This window comes from Corvus cornix, chromosome 3 (genome assembly GCF_000738735.6).
Source record: "Corvus cornix cornix isolate S_Up_H32 chromosome 3, ASM73873v5, whole genome shotgun sequence".
NCBI classification, from domain to species: Eukaryota; Metazoa; Chordata; class Aves; order Passeriformes; family Corvidae; genus Corvus; species Corvus cornix.
Window position 1 is genome coordinate 100972132 of NC_047056.1, and position 24456 is coordinate 100996587.

General features: G+C 37.8%; 1 protein-coding gene across 3 annotated transcripts in view; it reads right to left on the bottom strand.

Moving 5' to 3' along the window:
* Positions 1 to 24456, bottom strand: part of ROCK2 (Rho associated coiled-coil containing protein kinase 2) — a 107287-nt gene that overhangs the window by 62479 nt on the left and 20352 nt on the right. For all 3 annotated transcript variants that reach the window (XM_039569627.1, XM_010393315.4, XM_019282147.2), the window contains one exon: positions 3786 to 3867. The gene's annotated coding sequence lies outside the window, so the exon portion shown is untranslated. Of the gene's footprint in view, positions 1 to 3785; positions 3868 to 24456 lie in introns of those variants that run through there.

The window sequence follows — 24456 nt, forward strand, 5'->3', positions numbered from 1 at the left end:
GCCAACCTACATAATATCAGCAAATCATTTTAACAACACAAGTTTCCAACTCTTGAGTGATGCTGAATAATGCACAAAAAATCATAGATCCATTTAGGAAGCCAAGATGGCACCACTGTCTGTGCTGCTGTTTGGACTTACTCAAAATCCATTCCTTGTGCCCTTTTATTCATGATGATAAGATTAAAAATTATTAAATGTTTTCAACTGTTGCTTAAATGTGTTCTTTAACTATTTAAGACTAAGTTGCATCTGAATGGGAGACCACCAAAAAAGGCACAAGCCACTAAGACATGATTCAACACTTGGCAAATCTCAGATGGCAGAAAAATTGACTTGAAAGAATTTACTCAACCTATTGTCTTTGCCTAGATGACAGAAGAGGAAAAGACCAAGAAAGATTTGTTATACCAAGCCCATGCTGAAAAACTCAGCCTTCTTTTCTAAAATAAGCAAATTAGTTTTTGCTCTCAGAGGACTATGAGATTCCTCTCATTGTTTTGGGAATTAAATATTGCACTACGCTTTCCTGTTCCATGAATATTCTAATAAACACAGCAATTTAAATCAGAATCCCTGAAAAGAAATGGTTGTATTATATGAGATATTTAATGTGCCTCTTATAACAAACACGGGCTCTACTTTGGTTCACTACCTCAGAGAAAGTGTTAAGAAATCAGAATAGTAAGGGAGAGCAGGCAATTAAAGAATTTCTTGCATATTAAACAAGTGAAGAGGCGCTCCTGCAAAGTGGTCACAGAAACAGAATACACCAAACTGCTATAGTATAGACAATTAATAAATTGCCTTTGTGAAATTAGTTGAAACATTTGAGTTTCAGCTTGCAACTGAGAGTTGAGCTGACCATAAATTAATGTCTCAGCTGAAGTGCAAACTATTTCATTGTTAAATTAAAATAAGCTATTAATAAAATATTAACCTGAATAGTAATGGCTTGATGTAGTTTGCAAGTAGGGTGTATGCAAACCCCTGGGAATGTGGTGGGAAAAAAAATTCCTTTCTCAAAGTGTTATTGTGGAAGAATTAAGTGATTAAACTGACTGAAAGTGTGATGATTATTTAGGGTTCTCCACAATTTCTGAAGACTCATGTAATATAGATTAAAACAATCGCAGTGACTCTGCCTCAGCTGCCTCAATGTGCAGCACAGTGTAACTCACAGGAGGCCCCTGCCACCTCTCCGTGGTGGCCTCAGGAAGCCTTGAGGAGGGATGCAGGCTCCAGGCCCCCGGCATAGACTGCTCATCAGAGTCTGTCAGAATCTTTTGACAGTAGTTCTCAGCTAGGCATTTGCGACAGCTCTTCAGATGCTGAGCAAAATCACAAGAGACAAGAACTCCCCGTTCCTCACCCTAAGAAAGCAACAACTTACAGCTCCATAAATTCTCAGTACAGTTCCCAACTTTTCTTCCAAGCCCAAGGTGGCAAGAGGCTTCAGCAAGCACATGCCACACTCTTTCCACTGATACTTGCTACCCTCAGAACAGTTTCAAAGAAGACCTGAGCTATGGGTTCAGCAATTTTAAACTGCATAAAATGGCAATGCCAATAAGAATGCAGTTGTTGTCTTGTTTTTTTCCGGTACCTGAGTGGCTCATTTTGTGCTAGCTAAGTATCAGTGAAGTGAAATGAAAATCAGAAGCTGGTCTTTGCTTTTCTTTTGCCTGACTAGTTTTAACAAAAAGAAAAAACTCTTTGCATTAGTTCTGCTCCCCACTCTTTGCATTAATTCTGCTCAGTTCTTCTGTGCGATACATAACAAACCATACCAACACCTGTGGTGGAAAGGACTTTGAAATGAATTGCTGTGGCAGGACTGATTCTTTCCTTTGCAATATCAAAATATTACCAGCCTCAAATGTTTTCGAAATTCTCATTTCACAATTTATTTTTTCCCAAAGTGTAAATCACAGAAGATATGCAGCACTATTTTTCGTTCTCTCCCAGTCAGTACAGAAACAGGAGAGAAGTTACATGCATGATCCTTAAGAGAGATGCACTGTCACACAATACCTTGGCCGAAACAGTCAGGTCTTGCATGCTTTTTTTAAAGTTCAACAGGTAAGGATGAAGAGCACCCTTGAACTCTTTATTAACTACTGTGAATGTTTTTGTAACACATCTCAAAAATTTTTTAACTAGTACCTAGCTATTTCAACTGTATACTGTCAGTTGTTTTAACAATAAAAAGGCAGTAATAAAATTGTGAACAAAAGTACGTTTTCATGTTTCTGACATTGCTGGTAGCCTCCAGGTCACATCAGATACTTAAAAATATTTACTACAACCATGAGAGAGAATGTAAAGGAGGAGAAGAAGCAACAGCCTTCAAAAAAGGGAAGACAGACAGCAAGAATGTTCAGGGGCTGCAGAAAACAAACAAGCAAACAAACAAAAACCAACCAATCAAATAGCAAACAAAACCCCAACCTGTTCCTGAGGTTAAATTGTTTTCCCACAGTTGCTATTTCTAATAGTCAAAAGAAACTGGTCTTCTGATCAGAGAAAGGCTTCTAATTTTGTTCTACTGCAAAAACAGTAATGTAAAAGCAAGTATGAACAGCTCATAGAAGTTGCTGATAGATGTTGTTTATGTCATTTTCGTAGGGCTTTCCCCTCACTCTACACATACAATGCTCAGTTGCAAGTAAAAGAGATACTTGAAATGCTGTTACAGACCCTTTCTTTCACAAATATCTGCTTGAATTCCTTTGAACTCAAACTGAAAATAATCCCAAGGTATGCCTCTACATCCTAATCTGCTGTTCCTTATTTACTGTATTTTAAGCGATTTCTCCAAATGAGACTTTACTGGCAACTGTAAAAGCTGTATGTCCATCTAAGCAGCTCTGCTAAACCCCATGGAGAAGCACTGAATTCCAAACAAAGAACTCACCACAAATTACTACACTAGCCACCATTTAAGTGAGGAGTGTGAGTGGATATTCCAAGGAGTCCAACGGAAACAGAGGACAGACACACACAGCTCTTACCAGTAAAGAATTTAAAAAGGAGTTACTGATAAGACTGCATCTGCAATAACCTCGACATATGCAACAGAAAAAGTTTTTCTGAAAAAACATATATCTCAAAATAAGCTCACTACAAAGCATAGTTATTCCAGGAAGGCTTACTCACTCCAAACTACATTTTAAAACAAGTAATCTTCTATTCTTATACGAAAAAAGATTCTGCTTATATACATGGATAGAAAACACTTCAAAACCACAAAATACAGCTAACTCTGATGTAGAATCATATGCTTAATAAACTCCAAGATCCTGTCTACAATTAATTTGAGGAGAATCACAAACATTTATGCAAAGGTTCAAAAATGAACCAACAGATTTTAAGGTACAACAATTCAGTTTTAAAAACCCACAGAAGGCTTCTCTTTTAGATTAAATATGACTATATAAACAATGTTGACATTCAGTGTCATGAATTCCTGAAGAATAGTAACTAGGATATGCTTAGCAAGTTATGTAGCTACACATACGTAAGGTAAGAAAATAACATAAAAGGATTCTTCCAAAGGTATTTAGGAAAATAAAAATCTACAGCTGGTATTTTCCAACATTTTCACAATATAACAACTCCCTAAAATGAAATTTCTCTCTGTAATAAATGGTCCTCCAAAGCCTTCTGAAGCTCAGAGTTATAAAAATTAGTACAATAACCATGGGCAATGCATTTCTGACCACTCAACTTTTTATGATTGATATCACAACAATGTCATAGTTTAAGGGCCACTTGCAACTTACATCTATTTAAAAAATTATCAATGTTCTTGTTCTTCCTCAGTGCTGGATAATCCAGATCAAGGACCAAAGAATTCAAGCCATCCTGAAAAAAAAAAAAAAAAAAAAAGTTAATTGAGTTCAAATCTTAATAAACAACTTTCCTAAAATTACTGCATTGAGACTGATTATATATTATTCAAGCATGCATTACATTCCTAGTAGGCAAATCAAACAAGCTCTCAAGTATGTTTATAAACCAGCAGAGGAGCCAACACACACTGACTGGCTCCAAGTTCTATAAACAGTACAGCTATATTACCACTGATTAGTGGCACTGGGACTTAAACTGGAGTAGTAGTTTTAATCTTAATCAGTAAGTAATCTTACTCATTAAACATTGATTTAAGATACCGAGTTCAGTCAATCCATTTTTCTTCTGTTACACTTTCCTGCAAAGACTTTATGTTTGTGTATCTGTATAATTGCTTTGATCAAAGTCTCTCTACCTTCTCATTCTGGACATTCAAAAACCAACCACACATTTTCCTTGGAAGCAAGACATGACCTAAACTTAAGAAGACAATCCACCATGTAATTCAGGCTCACAAGACTAGAATAATTTTTCTAAGTGACTCTACAGAAGACAAGCCAGAACCCTACATGCCATTCTGCTACCCATTATCAGTGCCTCAGCAGAAAACAATTGAGACTCTTAAAATGGCAAGGGATGAGATCACCAAAACCAAACTAAAAATAGTATTTTAAATGCCTGTTACAAGACTTAACTCAGTTCTACCTTTCTGCAACCTGGAAAAACTTTAGAAATTACTCTTCAAACACAGAGACCTTTCCAGTTACACAGGGACAAATAAAACTAAGAATTAGTTTCAGATACTAAGAGGAGTCAGAGACACCATTCATTGTCAGCAACTCCAGTGTTCAGCCTGAACTGGCAGCTTTATTCATTGCCCTAAGAACAAAATCCTGAGACTGCTTTTTCAGGTTTTTGAGCCTTGACAGGGCATGACAAGAGATTTAAGTCAGAGACCACATCATGTTTATTAATAGGCAGCCGACAGAAGTAGACAGCTTTTCAATCTTCTTAATAACCAAGGCTATAGCTAACAACCTGCTGATTTTATATTTTTTTATTAATATATCTGGGAAGGTATAATTTATTGCAAATATTACTAAAATTATTATAGTAATTTTAATAACATATCTGGAGAGATTCAAAGGCAAGGCCTAAGATTATTAAATGTATTTTGAATGCCACTTTGTCCTAAATAAGCACATACAAAAGTAAGACCACCTCATCTGTGGAGATGTCACTTTTCACCACAAAACAAATTAATGGTTAAGACCATTTTCAAAATGAAGGTATTTTATTTATTTATTTTTACCTCCTAACAAATGAAAGTGTCTTGGGAAGCGTCACAGACATGCTGATGGAGTACAGGTTAGACAAATGATTAAAAGCTGGCTGAAAGACTTGGCCCAGAAGACTGATCAGTGGCACAAAGTCCAGTTGGAGCCAGTCACCAACAGTGTACCCCTGCACTGGCACTTCTCTGGACAGAGACAGTTTTCACAAAGTTCAAGGAGGGGAAAAGCCAAGTCCTGCTGCTGGAGAGGAAAAACCCCAGGCACCAGGTATAGGCTGTGGCCTGACAAGCAGGGGAGAAGCTTTGCAAAGAAGCACCTGAAGGTCCTGGTGAACAACAGGTTCCTCTCTACTCTGCACTGATGAGGTCACACTTGTAGTGCAGTGATCACTCCTGGGGTCCCAAACCACCAAAGGCAGGGACCTACTGGAGTGAGTCCAGCAAAGGGCCAGTAAGACTAATGCACTAACGCATTTTTCAAAGGAGGAAAGGCTCAAAGAACTGAGACTCTGCAGCCTGAGAGGAGAAGACTCAGGGCAGGGGAGCTCATCAATGTCTGTAAGTACCTGGTGGGAAGGACTGAAGAAAAGGCAGTGCTCATTGACAGGACAAGAGATAATGGACACAAGGTAAAACACACAAAATTCTATTTGAACACCACGTTTTTTTTCCTGTGACAGTGGTCAAGTACTGGAACAAATGGCCCAGAGAGGTTGTGGAGTCTCCACCAGTGCAGATACTCAAAACCCAACAGGACATGGTCCTGGGCAACCTACTTTGGCTGATCCTGCAATGAGCAGGGTGTTGGACTAGACGGGATCAAGAGGTCCTTGCCAACCTCTAACATTCTGTGATGTACAACCAATAATATTTCCACTGCTGCACTTTTACTCTTGACTCTACGTAACCTGAACTGCTATGAAGGTCTTACACATCAAGTTTTAGAACTCCCTAACACAAAGCAGCATAGGACAAGCATAAATAAATAAATGGGAAGTCAGTCAAGAAGGCACAGTAGTTGCTTTAATAACAGTATATATAGGGATTATTTTAGCCTTGACCACAACAGCTCCTGCAAGACATTAAGGATAAAGGAATGATGCACCAGGACATCCTACTCATCTTTCAGAGGGACAGAAGACTTACTACCTATTGTTAATTTATATGACACTTTTACAGAAGATACTATAAAACCAAACCAAAGTAACAAAGTTGTTATATACTTATGGATTAGTCACTACATGAATTGCACAGGTATTGCCCAATAATCTGGACAACAGAAAGTACTAATTTGAGATTACTTCCTGCAAAATAATGTAATAGAATCTATACTACTTTTTATTTGGCAAACACCACCTTCAAAAAAGGGTATCTCATTCTGCAGCACAGTGTGTCAGCAGAAATATGGATCCTTACCCTGCAACATGTAGAGAAGGACCATGCTGAATGTCCTGATGGGAACAGCTGAGTCACCTTTTAGAATTTACCTAGCTCAATGAAGTATCAATTTCAATCAGATGGCAGTCTACACACACCACCAAACTCCCAACATTCTTCTTTCACTGCTACTGAGAAAATATTCTCATGATCACTAACAACTGGGTAGGCATTTTAAGGGAGATGTAAAAGCAGTCTGTGCTAACAAAAATCAGCAAGGTGTTATTTTTGCTCTTCCTATTATGGAGGGGAAAGGTGTTATTTTTGTTCTTCCTATTATGGAGGGGAAGAAAGGTGAGGTCACCTGATGTCTTAATGCTTTTCATGTGAAGTTATTTTAGTGGTTGACTAAGAAACTCATATATAGTGTGCTTGACTTCTATCTTACACAAAACATCAGGGGAAAGAATAAAGTTATCACCCCAACAAAAATTTTAGTAAAGTTGGATTATAAGGTCCAAACCAACCATAAGTTCCAATTTAAACTGAACTGTATATTATAATTTTAGATGTCACTTTTTTCCCCCCATGTCATTCTGATTCCATGGCTTTTTTTGTGGGCTATACAAACTGAAAAGCATATTTGAGCTAATTTTTAATTAGCTTCTTCTGCCTCTTTTTCATGGACTCCTGGTAACAATTTTCACAAGTAGTTATTAATGAATGAAAATTTGAGAACAGCACAACTGACTATTTTAGCTCTTTGAAAGTGTCCTAACTCTAGAACACAGCCAGATACAGCTGGTGTCAAACAGGTGATCAGTATCATCATCACAAGGAACAGAAAATGTATAAAATTTCTTTTATCCCTGTGAACAAACCCCATTATGATACTCTTTCAAAGACAAAATTTTAAGCTTTTAAACAAAATTTTAATGTAAGAGATTTCAAGTTCATATCAACATGTAGTTTATAAAAGACTTGCCTTGCACACTAGCATTTTGTCAGAAGTGGTTTCCTTAAAGCTTAACATTTTCATTGAAAGACCTAGTTTCTATCACTTAACAGAAAAATTCACTACAATTAAGAAGCTGGGTCAAAAGATTACACAGTAAAACAGACAGTTGAGACTGAAGAGAAGCAATCCAGGAAATGACATCTCCTCTGTCTAGGCCTCACAGATAAGTCACTTCAACCAGGAAATATGCTATTAAAGAGATTTCACTGTTCACTTCCTCTTTCTGCTATTACAAAAGACTCAGAAGCTAGCAGGCCAAAAATAGCAGCTTCCAAACAAATGCATCACTGGCAAAGACAGATCTGCCTCCATCAAAAGCCTTTTCCTCATGGCAAACATGCTAAAATGTTTTCCAAGAGAAAAGACCAAACTTGATAAATTTTGCAATACCCTCCTACTACAAGAGGAGCAGAGAGAGTCACCCTCTGTGGACAACATGGAGCTTGGCTTTCCCTGCAAGTAGTTTGCACTGTTTATCAACCTGAATGAACCAAAGGAAAAAACAGGCAAGAAAAGTTCACAAGATACAGGAACTAAATGTTTATGTTCTTCTCTGACAAAAAGGTCAGTATGATGGAAAAATACTAGTAGCTTCTCAATAATGAGCTTAATATCAATTCCAGGGAATCCCATAGAAGCCCTCACCAAATTAAACCAGGCTGTCCTGATAAGAGATTCTGATGTTAAAGTTACTGTTTGAACCTGTCTAACATTGATATGTACATGTAAACTCCACTGGCTGTCAAAAGCAGCTTTGGCTATTTTGATTTATTCCTCACTTTCATGGTGTGAAAAAAATAAAACTCAAGGCCAAAAAGTAAGACGATTGAACAGAAAAGGTTCTTCAGTTACTTCAGAAAACAATTCATAATCCTGCAATAACGGGAAAACATAAAAAGCCTGATCTAGTGCAAGATGTCCCTACCCACGGACAAGGGGTTGGACTAGATGATCCTTGAAAGTTCCCTTCCAACCTACACCCATGAGATCTTATGAAAATTTCACTAAACCGTTACTTACAAGAAAATCAAAACAATACTCCTGTCTTCCAAATTCTCAAATAAAATTTAATAAAATATGCTGCAGCAAAAAGTAAGGATAGAAAAGTCTTGTAATATCACATTACACTTTTCTAACTGGGCCTAAATGCTTTTAAAAGCAGAACTTCCCAAATCTATGAACACAGGAAGTGAGCATCTAATGACTCTTTGTCGGGGTCCCTTCCCCCCTGCCGTGTAGCCCTGAGGGCACAGACACGGGGCTTCCCTGTCCCTGCTCAGCCTCGTTCCCATGGGTTGGTTTGTGTTCCCTGCGCGGGCAGAAGGACCCTCGGGTCCTGTGATTGAACAGTTCCTCGGCAGAGCACCGGCCATGCGGCTGGAGAAATAAACATCTCTGAAACAGCTAGCAAGAATAGGTCCATATATATTTCTTTTCCACGGCCTCCTTGTTTGATACACGTGTTGCAGTATCCGTACTGTAACAACTCTTCACCAGGATTAAACCTCCACTATGTTCTTCCATACATTAATGGGACCCTTAAATAATTCTGGTCTTTTCCTGAGCGATTACCTCTTCCCATACCACGAAAGCTATGTTTGGATGCAAGGTAAACAGCTCAGTAACAGCATACAACACAAAAAACAACTGAAAGGTAATATCCAAGGAAAATACAGCCTTTTCCCAAGCCCGTCCTACTCAGTGATCGCTAGGATATGTTGCAATTCACTTTTCTCTTATTTAAGCATTAGTAATTAGTGTGTGAAGGAATAATCTGGGCCATGATAATGGAGCCGACATTTACTGTTGGGAGGTCTTGCTATTCTAGTTCCTTAACAGTTTTACATTAATTAACAGATCTTTTTCTTAACAGTATTGAGTATGTACAGTTTAGAAACCTAAAAGCAGCTACTGTCCACAAATGAGCATGTAAATACTTAACAACAGGCTTTACTTACAATCTGATTTCTGTACATGAAGGTAAACAAATACTGAAATGGTTTTAATGCTGTCTACTATTGAATAGAGGCAAGTTTTTCTTCATCATACAAGCAATACTCCTCAAGACATGTCCTCTTATGTGCTGCATCCTACATGCGTATTTTAATGGTTTTATACATTTTCCCCTGCTATTTGAAAGGCACAGTGTGAAAGTGTAATGATAACAATAGGATGGTAACAGCCCAAAAATAGCTTTCCCCTAAATATTTACAAAAGTATATTCACAAAACTGTTCAAGATACAACAAGAAGGATGTTAAGGAACACCACTATGGAACAGTAAAAGCATGTAAGTAATGATCAGGAAGGCAAAGCGGTATAATGAGTTGTAGTTTACAAGAGACGAGAAAATAATGGAAGATACTTTGTATTAAGAATGATCAAAAAAAATCTATTAAGAGTTACAGAAAACAAAGAATACACAGGTTTAAATTTTCCATACTTTCTGGGATAAAAATGAAAACAAATCCTAAAGAAAGTCATTATATACATGAAGAAATGTGCTGAGGACAGCAAGACCCACTGAAATTCACTCACAGTATTTAAGGAGACTGTCTTAATCAATTTACATTGAAAACTCAGGAGAACAGAAGAGGTCAGCAGGACTGAAAAGGGTAAATCAAAGCACTCCTATTAAAAGGCATAGGGTTTTCCAAACTACAGATCAGAATATTTGGGGATGGGGAGTTAGAACAAGACATTAATCATTTTGTAAAGACCTAGAAGATTAACATGTGAGATCCAGGGTTTAAGGTTTTTTGTATTCTTCTCAAAGATAAAACAGTGCCATGTAAAAGATTTCTGGCAGATTATAGGGCGTAATCAATAAAGCAAAGCATCTTAACATAAGAATAAAATGCAAGACTCGCCATTCGCACTGGCAAGGTAAAAAATATGGTATACGAAATCATGGAGAAAAGGTCCAAAAGGTAATTATTAGGAGTTTGGTAATCATCAGGACTTGGAAAAGTGTGTCAAAAAGAATATATTCATTGCCACAATAAAGCAACAGACTTAGAAACAGACCTATTAAGAAGTAAAAATAAAATCAATAAATTCAGCAAATGCTACCAAGCTTGGGAGTTTTGAGCACAGGCTTTTTACTGCATTCAAAATTACCTCAAAAAAAAAGGAAAAAAACCCAATCAGATGAAACTCAAAGACAAGTACAAAAAGAGGGGGGAAATCCTCACTAACGTGCTTTTGAAAGAAGTTAAATGCACAGAACATAAAAAACTGGAATAATGACCAAGTGGGAAGATAATGGAAAATTATGTGGGGTTATGGCCAACGAGAAGTCCAGTCTAGGATGCACAAGCAGGAGGTGCACTGTGTAAGACCTCACAGAGAACTAAGACTCTTTTGTAAATGAAGATCAGAGATCATTTGCTGATATTGGTACAGCCTAAGACAGAATATTGTGTCCAGTTTTGTGAATCTCTATATAGAGGACTGCAAAAGACAGAAAGGAACTGGAGAGAAGTTAACAAGAGCAGGGATATGATAAGCAATTTGTGCGAAAATAGGCTGTCAGGACCAGAAACATTAGCCTTTAAACAGGTCAGCCTAAGGAGACAGGACAAGTTCTCTCAGAACATAAAAAGCTGTTATGAGCGATGCTGATGATAGACAATTCCTCATATTTCCTAAAACAGCATAAAAAATTAGCTGAATTAGGCATGAAGGTTAGGTGGCAGATTAGGAAAAGAAGGTCTAAATAGCAGTAGTGATAAACTGACATAATACAGCTCCTCAATGAAGTTGAGAAATCACCTTCACAAGAGATTCACAAGCTAGAGAAATATTTATTACAGTAGATCCAGTTGTGGATCCTTTACCACTGATCTCTAAAATTCCTTCCAAGCCTACCTAAAATCTCTTCACAAATTACTGGAAGAAATACAACAAAGGCAGTAAATTAAGCCAAAGAAAAGAGGACTGAAAACAGGAGTAAACCGGAAGCTCTGAAGATACAGCTTAACATTACTCACTTCAAAAAAAAAACCCAAAACTTAACCATTACAAAAATGCACATTTTTTCCTCCAAATTCGTTGTTGCTATTTTCTCTTCAAGCTTTAATAAAATAAAACTGGTCTTGCATGTGTTGCTGACTATCACGGTAGCCATGGAAAATTCACTAGTTCAGCATAATCTGCTTTCATCTGAAGTCACTGTACATTTGCAGGTTCTTTAGCTACTTTTGATTTTAGAATTCACACTGCTTTCAAAACATTAATGTGCACCAAAGCTCGAGAACAGCAAACCTGTTAAAATGACACTAGAGATCATTTCCTATTCATTGGAAACTTCCAAGGCCTTTATTAGCAATCTTTGCTCCTTGACAAGAGAGCAAGAACAGGCTAGTAATTTTGACTGTCACTTTCCCACAGCCATTTATGCACCAGCTCAGATGGAGTTTGCCCAAGCAATCAAGCAGAACAGTATAAGTACTAGAACTGCAAAAAGACTATCTAAAAATGCACAAAAAATAAACCCATGCCTGGAATTGTCTCTCTGCCACCCTGAAAAAATGGAATAACCTACTGTTTCAAGAAAATCCAAATGCAACATTTATACATTGTATATGTATACATACATATACATACAAATGCCTTTTATACATTCCTCTTTTCCCACACAGGGTTTCCAAAGGCTACAGCTGCCGGACTAAGAAGTAACATCAGGAACACAGATAAAAGGTCAGGGGGCTCATCTGTGCTTCAGGAAGGAGAGAGATGTACAGCCTATTCTTAAAATTGTGTTTTGACCACAAGGTCATCCTTGTTCCATATTAACTACGAATCCTACTCCTCCATCATGAAAATTATTCTATTTATTTTTTTGTAACCTCAGATAGTTCAGTCCGTGAAGCTACTGTCAGCAACTATCCATTGCATGTTACACCATCAGACTCACTCACCCTTCAATACCATTGCAAACTTGTTTTTGGATAAATGTATTTCCTATATATTCCTTCATGTAATGCAAATGGTTGTATTATATTATTTATTTTTACTAATCTATTTAACAGTTATGGAAAAATAAGATGCAAGTACACAATCTAATAACTAAAAAAGGATGTTTATTAGGGTAAATAACAAAAATTTTAACTATCTCTAATACAGTAACTGGAGCTGCAAATAACATGACTTGAAAAGAAAATTAAGCAAAAACCTAGCACCCTCCTCCCCTAAAAGCATGATTAATTAGAGGTTATAAAAGAACTTATTTTTTTTTGTAGTCACTGATTCAGAACAAATGATTATAAAATTTCCCTGTACTAAAAATACCAGCAATTGTTTAAAATCACTCTTTAAAACACTTCTAGTCAAATAAATAATGGCCTGCTGATCATGTTATCTCCTGCCTAACTTCAAATCTGATGTCAGCAGCATATTCTGATCAGCTGCACCACATATTTCTTGAAATTCAAGTGCTGTACTCCACCATAGTTCCATGAGTCCAGATTTCCAGTTAAAGTGATGAATAAAACTGCAGTAATCAAAATCACATCTAACTATGCAGTACAAAATTTGGATGCACTATGGAAAAATCTACATATAAATATATTAAAATACATAAACATTTAAAATGTTTAAACATATAAAATAACAGAAATAAGACTTCAGTTCCAATTCCTGTCAGGACTCCTGATGGAACATTCTAGATTTTAAGCATTACAGGAATTTTTCTGGATGTTTTCTCTGGAACTCAATATATGTTCCACTAGGGACTGACTAAAGTAATAGTTCCATCACTTGTGAAATCCATGATGATGAGGTAATATCAAAACCTGAAGTTTTCTCATCAACTTCAGTAACAAGCAGATATTTAAGAGGTCAATAGCCTTGGCCTCTAGGACTGGAACAGAGCTTGTCTCTCCTGACAAGCCCAACTAAAAGTGTTTGAAAACTCGCCCCCAAAATAGGGAGAAAAACTAACCCTGTCCCGCCACATAACCGGCTAAAATACTTTTGTCCAGTGTAAAAGAGACCAGAGTCACACTCGGGACAGACATTAAGCAGCCACTTTTAGTAGGGGTTGAACCTAGATGACCTCTGGAGATCTTCAAAGCTGAGTTATTCTGCGATGCTACAATTACTTCTGACCTGAGCATATGGCAGGTCAGCAACATTAAAATCAGGTTTTGTATCAACGAGTCCAAAAACTTCTGTTCTTGTGAAGATAAAGACAGTCCTTCAATAAGGAATTTCTTTACTGTAAAAAAGTATGAAGCAAAGCAGTAGAAAATAAGTGTTTACAGGAACTTGCTATCTGCAGATTTTGCAAGACCTACTTCAGCAACTCTGGTGAAGTGAATGCCTATTGCAAACTGCTGCTGTAACTACTGCTTTTCCAAGTCTCTGAGCAAGAAGTTTGTTCTGGGCACAAATCTATATGAATTAGCTATTTCTCCTACAGGATTAGTTAGGACCTTCACATTGCAAACAACTGCTACCCGAAGCTGTGGGTAGCCTTTAACAAGATCTTTGGCCTTCTTTCATTGAAGAGGAGGTGTTCCAAAGAGCCAGAGAAGAGAGCAGAAAATGTCTTCTGAAGGATTTTTTCAACTACTTCATCAATAAATTAGTTTAGTCATGGAAGAACTTCTATTTCTTTAGTCACTAAAATCCAGTTAATGCAAAGTTTAAAAGACATCAAGGCAACTGCAGAACCTTGTTTTAGAAGCTGCTAGCATGTGAATTCATTACAAAATTTAAAATTCCTATCACAGTTGACCACAAACCAGGGAAAATAACAGCTCTTGATTTCTGATCTGTTTATCTAACCATAAATTCCACTCAGTGGGTGTTGTTATATCCTCTGCTTTATGAATCAGTTTGTAGAAGCTTTTAATGCCAATTGCAAGTTATATCAGAAGGAACTATATTTAAAAATAAACATTACATAATATTAAGACACCTCAGAAAAAACTCCACACTATTGCAGCTTGAAGAGACAAACATAAGCAATAAATACTTGTGTCTGTACACAGCACTTCAGTTTGCCTCAGTCAGGAAAAACATCACCTTATCAGTGTCTGTGACATATTCAAATGTCATGTAAGACCATAATAAAATAGACATATTATGTCACTTCGGATAGTGTAAGACATCCTACATCCTATGCCATGCATAAAAGAGCATGACTTAGAGCATGACACAGAATGACTGTGATTAAATCTTTCTCTTAAACTGGGAAGTATTTAATATTTCTGTCCCTAGAAAACCAGAATATAGACACATACATGTGCACCCTCACACACAATGACAGACTCAGGTCCCAGCACTGAAAGGGTATGAAGGACAAGAACAAAGGCTTCTATGAATAAATCAGCAGCAAAAGAAAGTAAATGGGGGCACACTATCTTGGTGGAGCGGGAGACCTGAGGACAGAAGACAGGCACTTCATGCCTTTTTTGCTGTTGTCCCCTGGGATTGGGGCTGGGACAGAGCTCCACCCCAGGCATCCTCCTGGCATCCATCTGAGGGGCGTGAAGGGGCCAGTCAAAACCATTACCAGGCTGCTCTCTACCTCCTCTGAGAGGTCACAGCAACTGGGGGAGTCTCCTGTTAAATGGAAAAAGGCAAGTGTTCTGCCCATGATCAACAAGGAGAACCTGCAGAAAAACAGGCCAAAATTCCAGTTAAGTTCAGGCCCCTGGATACCATTATCAAATAAATGGAGAATAAGATAACTGAATAAAGTGATCAGAAGTAAATTGTACATAACCTGTCTTCTCTAATGAGATGACTGTTTCAGTGACCAAGGAGTGAGCAGTGTTTTTATCTAGACTTCAGCAAGGTATTCAACACAGTTTCCTACAGTAATTGTATGGGCCAGTTGCGTAGGCAAATAATAGGCTGGGTGAAAACCTGGCTGGACTATCTGACTCAAAGAATCATTGTGATCAGCAGAATCAAGTCCAACTTGGCAGCTGGTGACCACTGGCATTCCCCAGGGACTAGTAATGGGACCGATACTAGGACCAACACTGCTTGTTTTTACTAATGACCCAAAAGCTAGGACACAGTGTACCTTCAGCAACCTCACGGATAACACAACCAGGGCAGAGGCTGATACACTGGAGGGCAGAGCAGCTATTCAGAGGGATCTGGAAGGGCTGGGGAAAATGGGCTGAGAGAAGCCTCATGCAGTTCAGTGACACACACAGACTCCCACATGTGAGATGGAATACCACCACACACCAGGAGAAGCTGGCACTTGCTGGCTACACAGTGCTTTTGAGGAAAAGGATCCAAGGGTCCTAGTGAACAAAAAGCTGGTCACGGATCAGCAGTAAGCCCTGTGGCAGATGAGTATGACGAGAGGCAAGAGAAACAGGTTGCCATTTGGGAAACTGAAATTGGCTATATGGAAACATTTTCTCCACCACTGTCAAACAAACGGGTGGAATAGGATGCCAAAATGTGGCATCTCCACATTTAGACATTTTCCAAATTAAATTCTAAAATGTCATCTAATTGAAGCTGATTATGAGTACATCAGCAGTTTGGACCAGAAGACCTCCACAGGTCCCTTGCATCCTAAATTATTCTATGATGGGTATTTGTATTCAATTCTGAAAATAGCTTCAACCAGAGCTCAATTACTGACAGGGTGCCATGTACATCTCCAGAAATACCACAGATTATTTGGCTAGACATTGCTGTTAGAAGAGCTGACAGGATATTTTGTGAAACAATATTTCATCGTGAATTGTATTATCACAGTGTCATCGATCATGGACCGGGGCCTGTCTGTGGAAGATCATGACTCTGTTTTGTTTTGTATTGCAGTCAAATCTAAGATAAGAGACGCCTGATGGATAAGCACAAATTGAAATAAGCCGAGACAACATCAGACAGTATCACAGGCATTCAACTGGAACCTGGCCTCCTACATATGTGGTGACTCAGACTTCCTGGCTAGCTGTATCCCCATTAATAGGAAGATGGAAGGCAAATGAAGGCAGCATGCAAGACGCTTAAAACAGAAAGGAAGGCTTTATTCACATCATAGAACTTATTGCCACGGGATGTTTCTGCTGCCAAGGAGTTTACATTGGGCTGAAGGCTATTCGATTCAAGGGAGATAAAGCTGTCAAGGGCTGTGAGACTGAAAACCACCACATCTACCTTGGAGACTCCCTGAGCTGCCCTCTCTTCCCCAGGCTGGGAGAGTGGAATTGAATAGGCAGAGTTGTTCTTCTGCACTCTGTCCCAAGCACTTCTGAGCTATTGACTATTGCTGGGAACAGCATAGCTAGGCTAGAAAAACTCCTAATTCTATCTAGTGATCCACTTTCATGTTATTACTTTGGAAAACTGTCTTTTCATGCTCACACAAGATGCTTTAATCCCAACAAATAATTACATGGAAATAAGACAAGTTTCTTTCAGCCTCAGTATTACATGCTCTGGACAAAAGGGAACATCAAGTGCCAAACTGAAAAGTATACCTAGAAAAAGAAAAGAGCTTCAACAGCAGAGACTAAGATAAACCATTCTGAAATCAGCAGTACATTGTATCTTGCCTGTCATCCTCCCAACCTGAAAGAGGAGTCTTGAAATTTGGGGCTGGAGGAGTAATTTGTTCATGAGGTGGTGATTGGTCAAAGGTTGGACTCCGATGATCTTGGAGGTCCTTTCCAATCTAAATAATTCTGTGAAACGTGAGAAAACAGAGGCTGGATTCAAATGCCAGCTCTGCGACAGCCAAATCAAGTGCTACTGTTACAAAGCAGGCTATGAGCTTGCAGAAAACATTTGAAAGGACTTAGCATCAGCCCTGTGCAATAAAACAATTTTTCTAATCTTTGCAAGATACAACAAGAAAACGATTTACCATTTAGTGACATTTTAAAGTCATAGTGCATCTATTTTAAGGTAACTTTTACATCTTGGGAGTGGCAGTACAACTGCATACACATACAGACATATTAGAAGGAAAAAAAAATTCAAAACTTAGAAGATAAAACAGAACGAAGGTTGACTGCCCAACCTTATTTCACTTCCTCTTTGACATGATAATCCAGCATGGAATGGGTGGCTGTGCAATACTACATTATGTACTCTTTCCTGGATGCAACTTCACCTCTTGCTCAGTGAAAACAAAACAAACATAATTCAGTGTATAAAATTTCTCTTGGTAGTTTAAAAACTACTTTCAGGTACATTCAATGTTCTAGTAACTTGATTTTCATTACTGCACAGACAATGTAAAAACCACTCACACTGCAGTTTCTGAAATACCATGACTGATTATCAATTTTACAGCTGGTTAAACCTCATTCTAGTTAAAAAAGGCCATTTGTTGTGGTAATACTCTAGATGGTAACTCTGAAATAAAGTGGGACACTTGGTCTAGCACTTGCATAACGAGCTCCCAGAACATTCCTCTACCCAATGTTCCAGCTGTAGGTGCAAGTCAAACAACTGGGTGTGCTTATGTATACAAGATCTTTTTGTTTGCATTTCTGAAAAGGAATCACATCAAATTGGCATAGGAAACTGTAGTCCTTTTAGAAGAGACTCAAAATCATAATGAAGTTCCTTAGACTTTTACTGCTAAGAGTGAAAATAATTTCAAGTTATAGCCATACTTTATATATACTTATCTTTAAGAGAACTCTAGTGTCTTTTTTTTCCCAGATACCTCAATTCTTAGTATCTGAATTTAGTGTTACTTGCACAATTTTTCCAACCTAGGAAATCATAATTTTCAAATCCAATTCAAAAAAAGACTTCTCTCTACTAACACAAGCACTATTTTTAAATTCTGAAATTAGAGCAAATATACTTCCTTTCACAGTAAAGATGATATTCCTGAGCTATTGTAAACTCACTCTTCTGTTCATTATGGATGAAGTAAAATCAAAGGTTTTGCTCTACATATGCACACTTGTCCTTTTACCCATGAGTAATGTAATTTGCAGATGGACATACAAGTTTCCAAGCTCTCAAGAAAAAAATCTCATCCAAACCCACCACATTTTGAAGTCAATATGCACCTTCACTGTCTTTTACTCTTCAAGAGAGTTCCTGGTTCCTAACTTCCTGTACACAAATCAGGAAGATGAAGGTACACAGGTGAGAGATAAGAAGATCCCCATTTTAATTTTCATCACGTACAGGTGTAATGACCCACCATGCAGCTTACCTTCTAATACTTATTTCTAAATTTGATATCACCCTATACTACACACTATGCAATTCTATATTTAATCCATCTCTTCACTCAGAATGCCATCACTCTTAGTGGAAATACTTCAGTTACATACCAAAATAGAACTCCTAGAAGCAGTAATACTTTATGCTGACTCATTAATCTGAAAATACAATTTCAGTTCTTCGAAAGCATATACCTAACTTCATTATGCGCTCAAATCACCCATGTTTATGTGTACTTTTCAGAAACAGTGAATTACAGTTACCACAACAACAATTATGTCTGAAAATTCATTAACGTGCAGCTAATCCCTACTATTTTGTCTGATCCCACGTGACTTTATTACATCTGAATAGCAAACCTGTCATGGAAACCTGTTTGAAAAGTACATATGATTGTATTTGCCTAATAACAGCAACATAAAGCTTCTTCTACAAAGGATCAGCAAAGAAGTGTTAGGCTAAGTACTGCGGTCATCAAATTCGAAGGTATTTAAGACCTGAACTTTAATCATGAAATATTGATGAAAGTTTGGCACAAAAACAAAGTCACATTTGCTCATGCAAAGGATTTGGAAGAATGAAAATCCACAGACAGGTTTCTACAGTAAATCATGATACTGAAAATCCAAGTTAGCAGTAAAATGACCAGAAAAAACAGACCAGAGTTTTAGCAGACATAATGCAAACAAGAAAGGTGGTCAACAGTTAAAAAGATGAAAGGACAGAAAAGGATTACAGAGGGAAATGCCAAAGATCATTCCAAACACATTTTGAAAGGAATTCTAAATATTATCACTTGGACTTGGGCAAAAGGAAGAAAGGAGCAGCTAAAATTATTATGGCTTTTTCAATCTGAATGGCTTAATTCCAATTATAAACCAATGTTTCTGCATTGACTTTAACTTCCATTAATACTAAACTATATGATAAATTAGGTATTAAACTCCTTTAAAAAGAAAACAAATTCATTAAATGGCAATTTAAGTCCCTAGCTACACCACTGATTGATAATATTGGAGAAACTGAAGCCACTTATTTCAAAAAATATTTTTCCTGTAAAATTCTAAAATCCTACTAACACAAACTAGTGCTAGAATTCTAGAACTGGCATTAAAATTCTAGAACTAGTTCTAGACTTTTACAATCTTTGTTCATAAATTTCTTTGGCAAAAGGACCAAGCAGGTTTTTTGCAGGTACTCCTACATGCACACGTAAAAAAAAAAGTCCCGAAAGCATCATAAATCTAATCAGATTTGATGACCTCTTATCTGAGTCCTTCCCAATATCAACCAGTGAAAAAACTATGTGCCTTGAAGTTGCTTGTTGAGCCAGCAAGATAGATGAATTTCAGGTCATTCACCAGTACATGTACATCAACACAGAATACGATTCATGATTTGTAAATTGTTTCCAGAATTCCCCACATTATGTCCATGGGAATAACGTGGGGGAAAATAACCTGAAAATGGAAGTTTATTTTTTTTTTAATGTTAGGTTAGTGGTTGGACTTGATGATCTTAAGGGTCTTTTCCAGCCTTATTGATTCTATGAAAAGCAATCCAGTAGGCTTACAAAGCAAGAGTGGGGGATGCCAGCACCTCCAATGCGACAGCACAGACAAATGGGGAGTCTTTCAGACAGCACAGGCTGAGTGGGGTACAGGTCAAACAATAACAACAAAAAAAATGGGTACAGGTGAAAGAAAAATCCCCAACTCTAAGAGTACAGTCTTCTGCCAAGAGGACAGCCCTGATTTCAAAATCACAAGTGCCCTGAGTTCCCAGAGAAAGGTATTCTACAACAAACCAATGAAGTCTTCCCTGTGCAGATACCCAAAGCAGTGGCTGAGCCCCATGCAGACTACAGAGCGGTATTTTATAGCTGTGGCTGTTTCTGAACAGCCAGTGAAGACCATGCCCAGAGTCCAGCTCAGCCTTACCCCTGTACTGAAAATCAAAAGGCGGATGATCTCAACAACTGTTACTTGCACTTCCCATTGTAACTTGAAACACAGACACATTTCTAGGCAGAGACTTCTGGTGTACAACCACACCAGATTAGTGATGCAATTCCTTGCTCCTCCTGCTTATGAATTTTCACTCTATACCAACATCAGAGCTCGTATCTCATCCACTCTGCAAACACAACACTCAGCTAAGCAACTAACATGCTTTGTTGGGAAATAGGATCAGTTTAACAAAAATGCTGCCTTACCATCCCTCTACTAGGCACCCTGTCCCCCGCAGCCAGGGCCATGCAGCCCACAGTGCACTGCTGAGAGCAGAGCAGTAATGGTGGCCAGGGCAGGACACAGCCACTCTGGTCCTGTCCTCCACACTTACAGCTATGGTCGAGAGCAGGAGCTTTATGTCCCTTTACACATTCAGGAATAAGAACCAGAATTCCCCCCCTGCACCAAGAAGCCTTCAGAGTTGCTTCCCCACCAGTATTTGCTGGCTCTTCCCTGCTACATCACAGCAACCTCTCTTTGTCTCAAAAATATAAAGGGGAAGAAAAAAAAACTACATCCCCAAGACAATACCACATTCTCAAAACTAGGAGACTGTCCTTCAGCTACATATGAAAGCCAATGCTGCCCTCAGAGCAACAGCCTTATCCTTATTTCAGACATGGAATTCTATTCTAGCTGTACAAACATTACCCTTCTTAACCAAAATGAAGTTTACCAGAAATCAGGGTTGTTTGCCAGGATGTACTGTTGTGGAGATCAATTTTACATTTACAGTTGTAATATTCATTTTACAAGAATGCTAATGAAAATATTAACTCACTCCCTTTGTCAAGCAGGAATATTTTAAATATGAAACCTCTTACTAGCACAATTTTAGATTTTCTGTATTTAAAAAAAGTGCTAGGAAAAAATCTACTGTGGGAAAATTAGCAATAAGTAATCAGAAATCATTCTGAGCTGACATTTCCAAAAGTCTCCCAAGTTCTGAAGCCACTTGCAACCACGTTTGCTATATATTGATTCCAACCCCCTCAGTTACCTCAATTAAGATTGTATGTGCAAAGTTTACAGTATGACATTTTCATCTTCAAAAATGTTTAAGAAATTATCATCATACTTTGCTTCATTTTAAAAATCTTTCACTCACCACAGGAAGTAGCTGAATGAAAGCAGGATAGGGCACCTGCCCACCCCTAGGAACAGCTGCTCAAATACTATCCTCTAGTAAGTACGTGATTAGATGGGAAGTTATTTAATTTCCTGATCAGCCTCAAATTTAAGGTGCTACATAACACAGAACCATCTGCATGAGCTACCATGTAAATGTTTCTGTGAAAAGCATTAATTTTTAACAATATTAAGATTTGAAATTTATCCAAACAACACGTATGGCAAACTCAAAACTCCACGTGTGCTACCATATTTTGCTAAACTGACATTTGCAATAGAAAAATCTAAAGCAACACTCAGTGCAGCTGTGACAACGTAAATCATGACACTCTATGAAAACCCACGTTCTGACTGACTGCATAACTAAGGCATGCTGTAATTATGCACTTTCTTCCAGCCAGTCATGATCTTAGTAAGCCAACTCCCTCCTTTTAAATTTTCTCATCAAGTCAAAAAGGAGGAAGCATTCAGAGACCTTCACCAACCCCTCCAAAAGTCCTATGACACAGCTGCCTTCCAGCTGCTCAACCTTCCCACTGACACATCATGTTCCACTGAAAGATCTAGGTCCTTGCCTGGACAGAAATGGACTGAATGAACATTTTAAAGCATGACAGAGGAATCAAGATCAATGGAAATTTATGCTGTGATTTTTTGGGCAGCTCAGAGGAACATGAAGTCCTGCCTCTGTAAAGGCAGAGGTAAGTCATTCGTAGCAGCAGGCAGGAGGTAAGTGATTTCACAACTTCCACTGCAAACCAAGCTGCACCAACTCTTTATGCTACAGAAATAAGGAGGAAAGCTAAAGCTCCTTACTACTTTCTGCTGCAATACAGCACTTCAGTCTAGAATCATTTTGTTTCTACAGAAGTCAGCAGAACTGTCTTGTTTTAAGGCTTTTTAAAAAGTGGTGCTTTAGCTGAGCCAGTAATACAAAGTCAGAAGTAGATTTTTAACAAAGCCATGCTCCTCTGTTCTTCTCATCTCCTGATTTTTTCTTCTTTGGGTTTCTTTCCTTGCTATAGCTCCATATCAGCTGGATTCCCAGAGAGAATTTCATGGTCTAAAAACTGATCTTGCATTATTTCCATGATTTGTCATTAACTGCTCTCAATATGAGAGTTTGACCACAGTCATATCTCTTCTTCAGAGCTGCAGTGTCTTACTCAGCCAGCACATTTGCAGCTCTTTAAACTCATCTTACCTATACAGTCCAGGTTGCCATGTCATTTTTTCATACAATTAATATATTTTTCTTCCTTACATGTGAAGAGATCTGCAACAATGCTTGCTGCTTTTTTCATCAGATCACGCAGTGAAAAACCTTTTCAAACCTTCAGATTGAAAACAACACAAACTTTTCAGTATTATGGACGTTTTCCCAGCAAAGTCAAGCTTTTAAATAATACTTCTCAGAATCCTTTAGATTACAACAGTTCAGCTGTTCAATTTTTCCTCTAGATGCACCTACAGGCCTTGGGAGGACACCAGGAGTTTTTCCTTGAACTTAGTGCCTTCTTTACATTGCTCTCTGAAGGTTTGTTGGTTTTCAGTCTACTCTGGCAAAAAGTAATACTCCGGTTCTACTTCACAGCTAAACAATGGCACTCCAACAACTTCACAAAAACAGAGAAATTCAAATAACTACTATCAATAACCATTTAGAAAGAACTTCCGTAGATCTGTCACATGAAATGATAATATCTCAGCATTTTCTGTGAAAGTATTACATTTACCACACAATTTCAGTCAAGTTGTAGCTCTGTTATAAACAATTAACTTCCATATGCTTCAAAGAGAATTTTTGAGTGAGCACAACTGCATAGTGGAATTTGACAGAAGTACCCAATATACTGACAAATGCTGTCAGTAAATTATCAAATGTTTATATATTAATAATTAATAATATTTAACAGCACTTCAAAAACTTGGCTGGGGAGCAGAAGAGGATCTAGCCTGGCACTACCTCCTAAGGAGGCACACACCACTGCATAAAGGACTGGGGTTTCATCAACAGAGCACCTGGGTGGCCATATGAAGTTGGAGCTTTACATTCATAGTATTTATTTTACGTAATTTCTTGGAATGCAGTTCATAGTTTAACACAGAAATCTGCCCAATCTTTTAGTTTTAGCTCTGTGATGTCATTTCTTCTCTTTAACAACATAATTTTCAGACAATTAAGCCCTTCATTAGAAAGGTTATGTAAATGAGAGCATTAATACATTCCTTCCATGACATTAACAATAATGCACCTACTAGATTTATAAATAAACTCTATGCACTCTATGCCTCCTACATTGCCTATCTCCATGTCTCAACATCTCAAAATATCTGGCTTATACAAAACAAATTGTCCCAGGTATTGCAAACATTAACTATACAGAATGTATAAAAGTATTTCATAATGACAGTTTTAAAAAGTAAAGTTAATAAGTCTGAAACTCATGCCTAAACATACTATAGTCAATTAAAATAATTTAAACAGGATTGTCTTAAAGGTAAAATGAGAAAAAGCCTAGCGGTAGTGAATGACCCTTGGAATAAAGGATGAAGTAGTTATTTGCTACATCTTTTGCTACATTTGCTAACAAA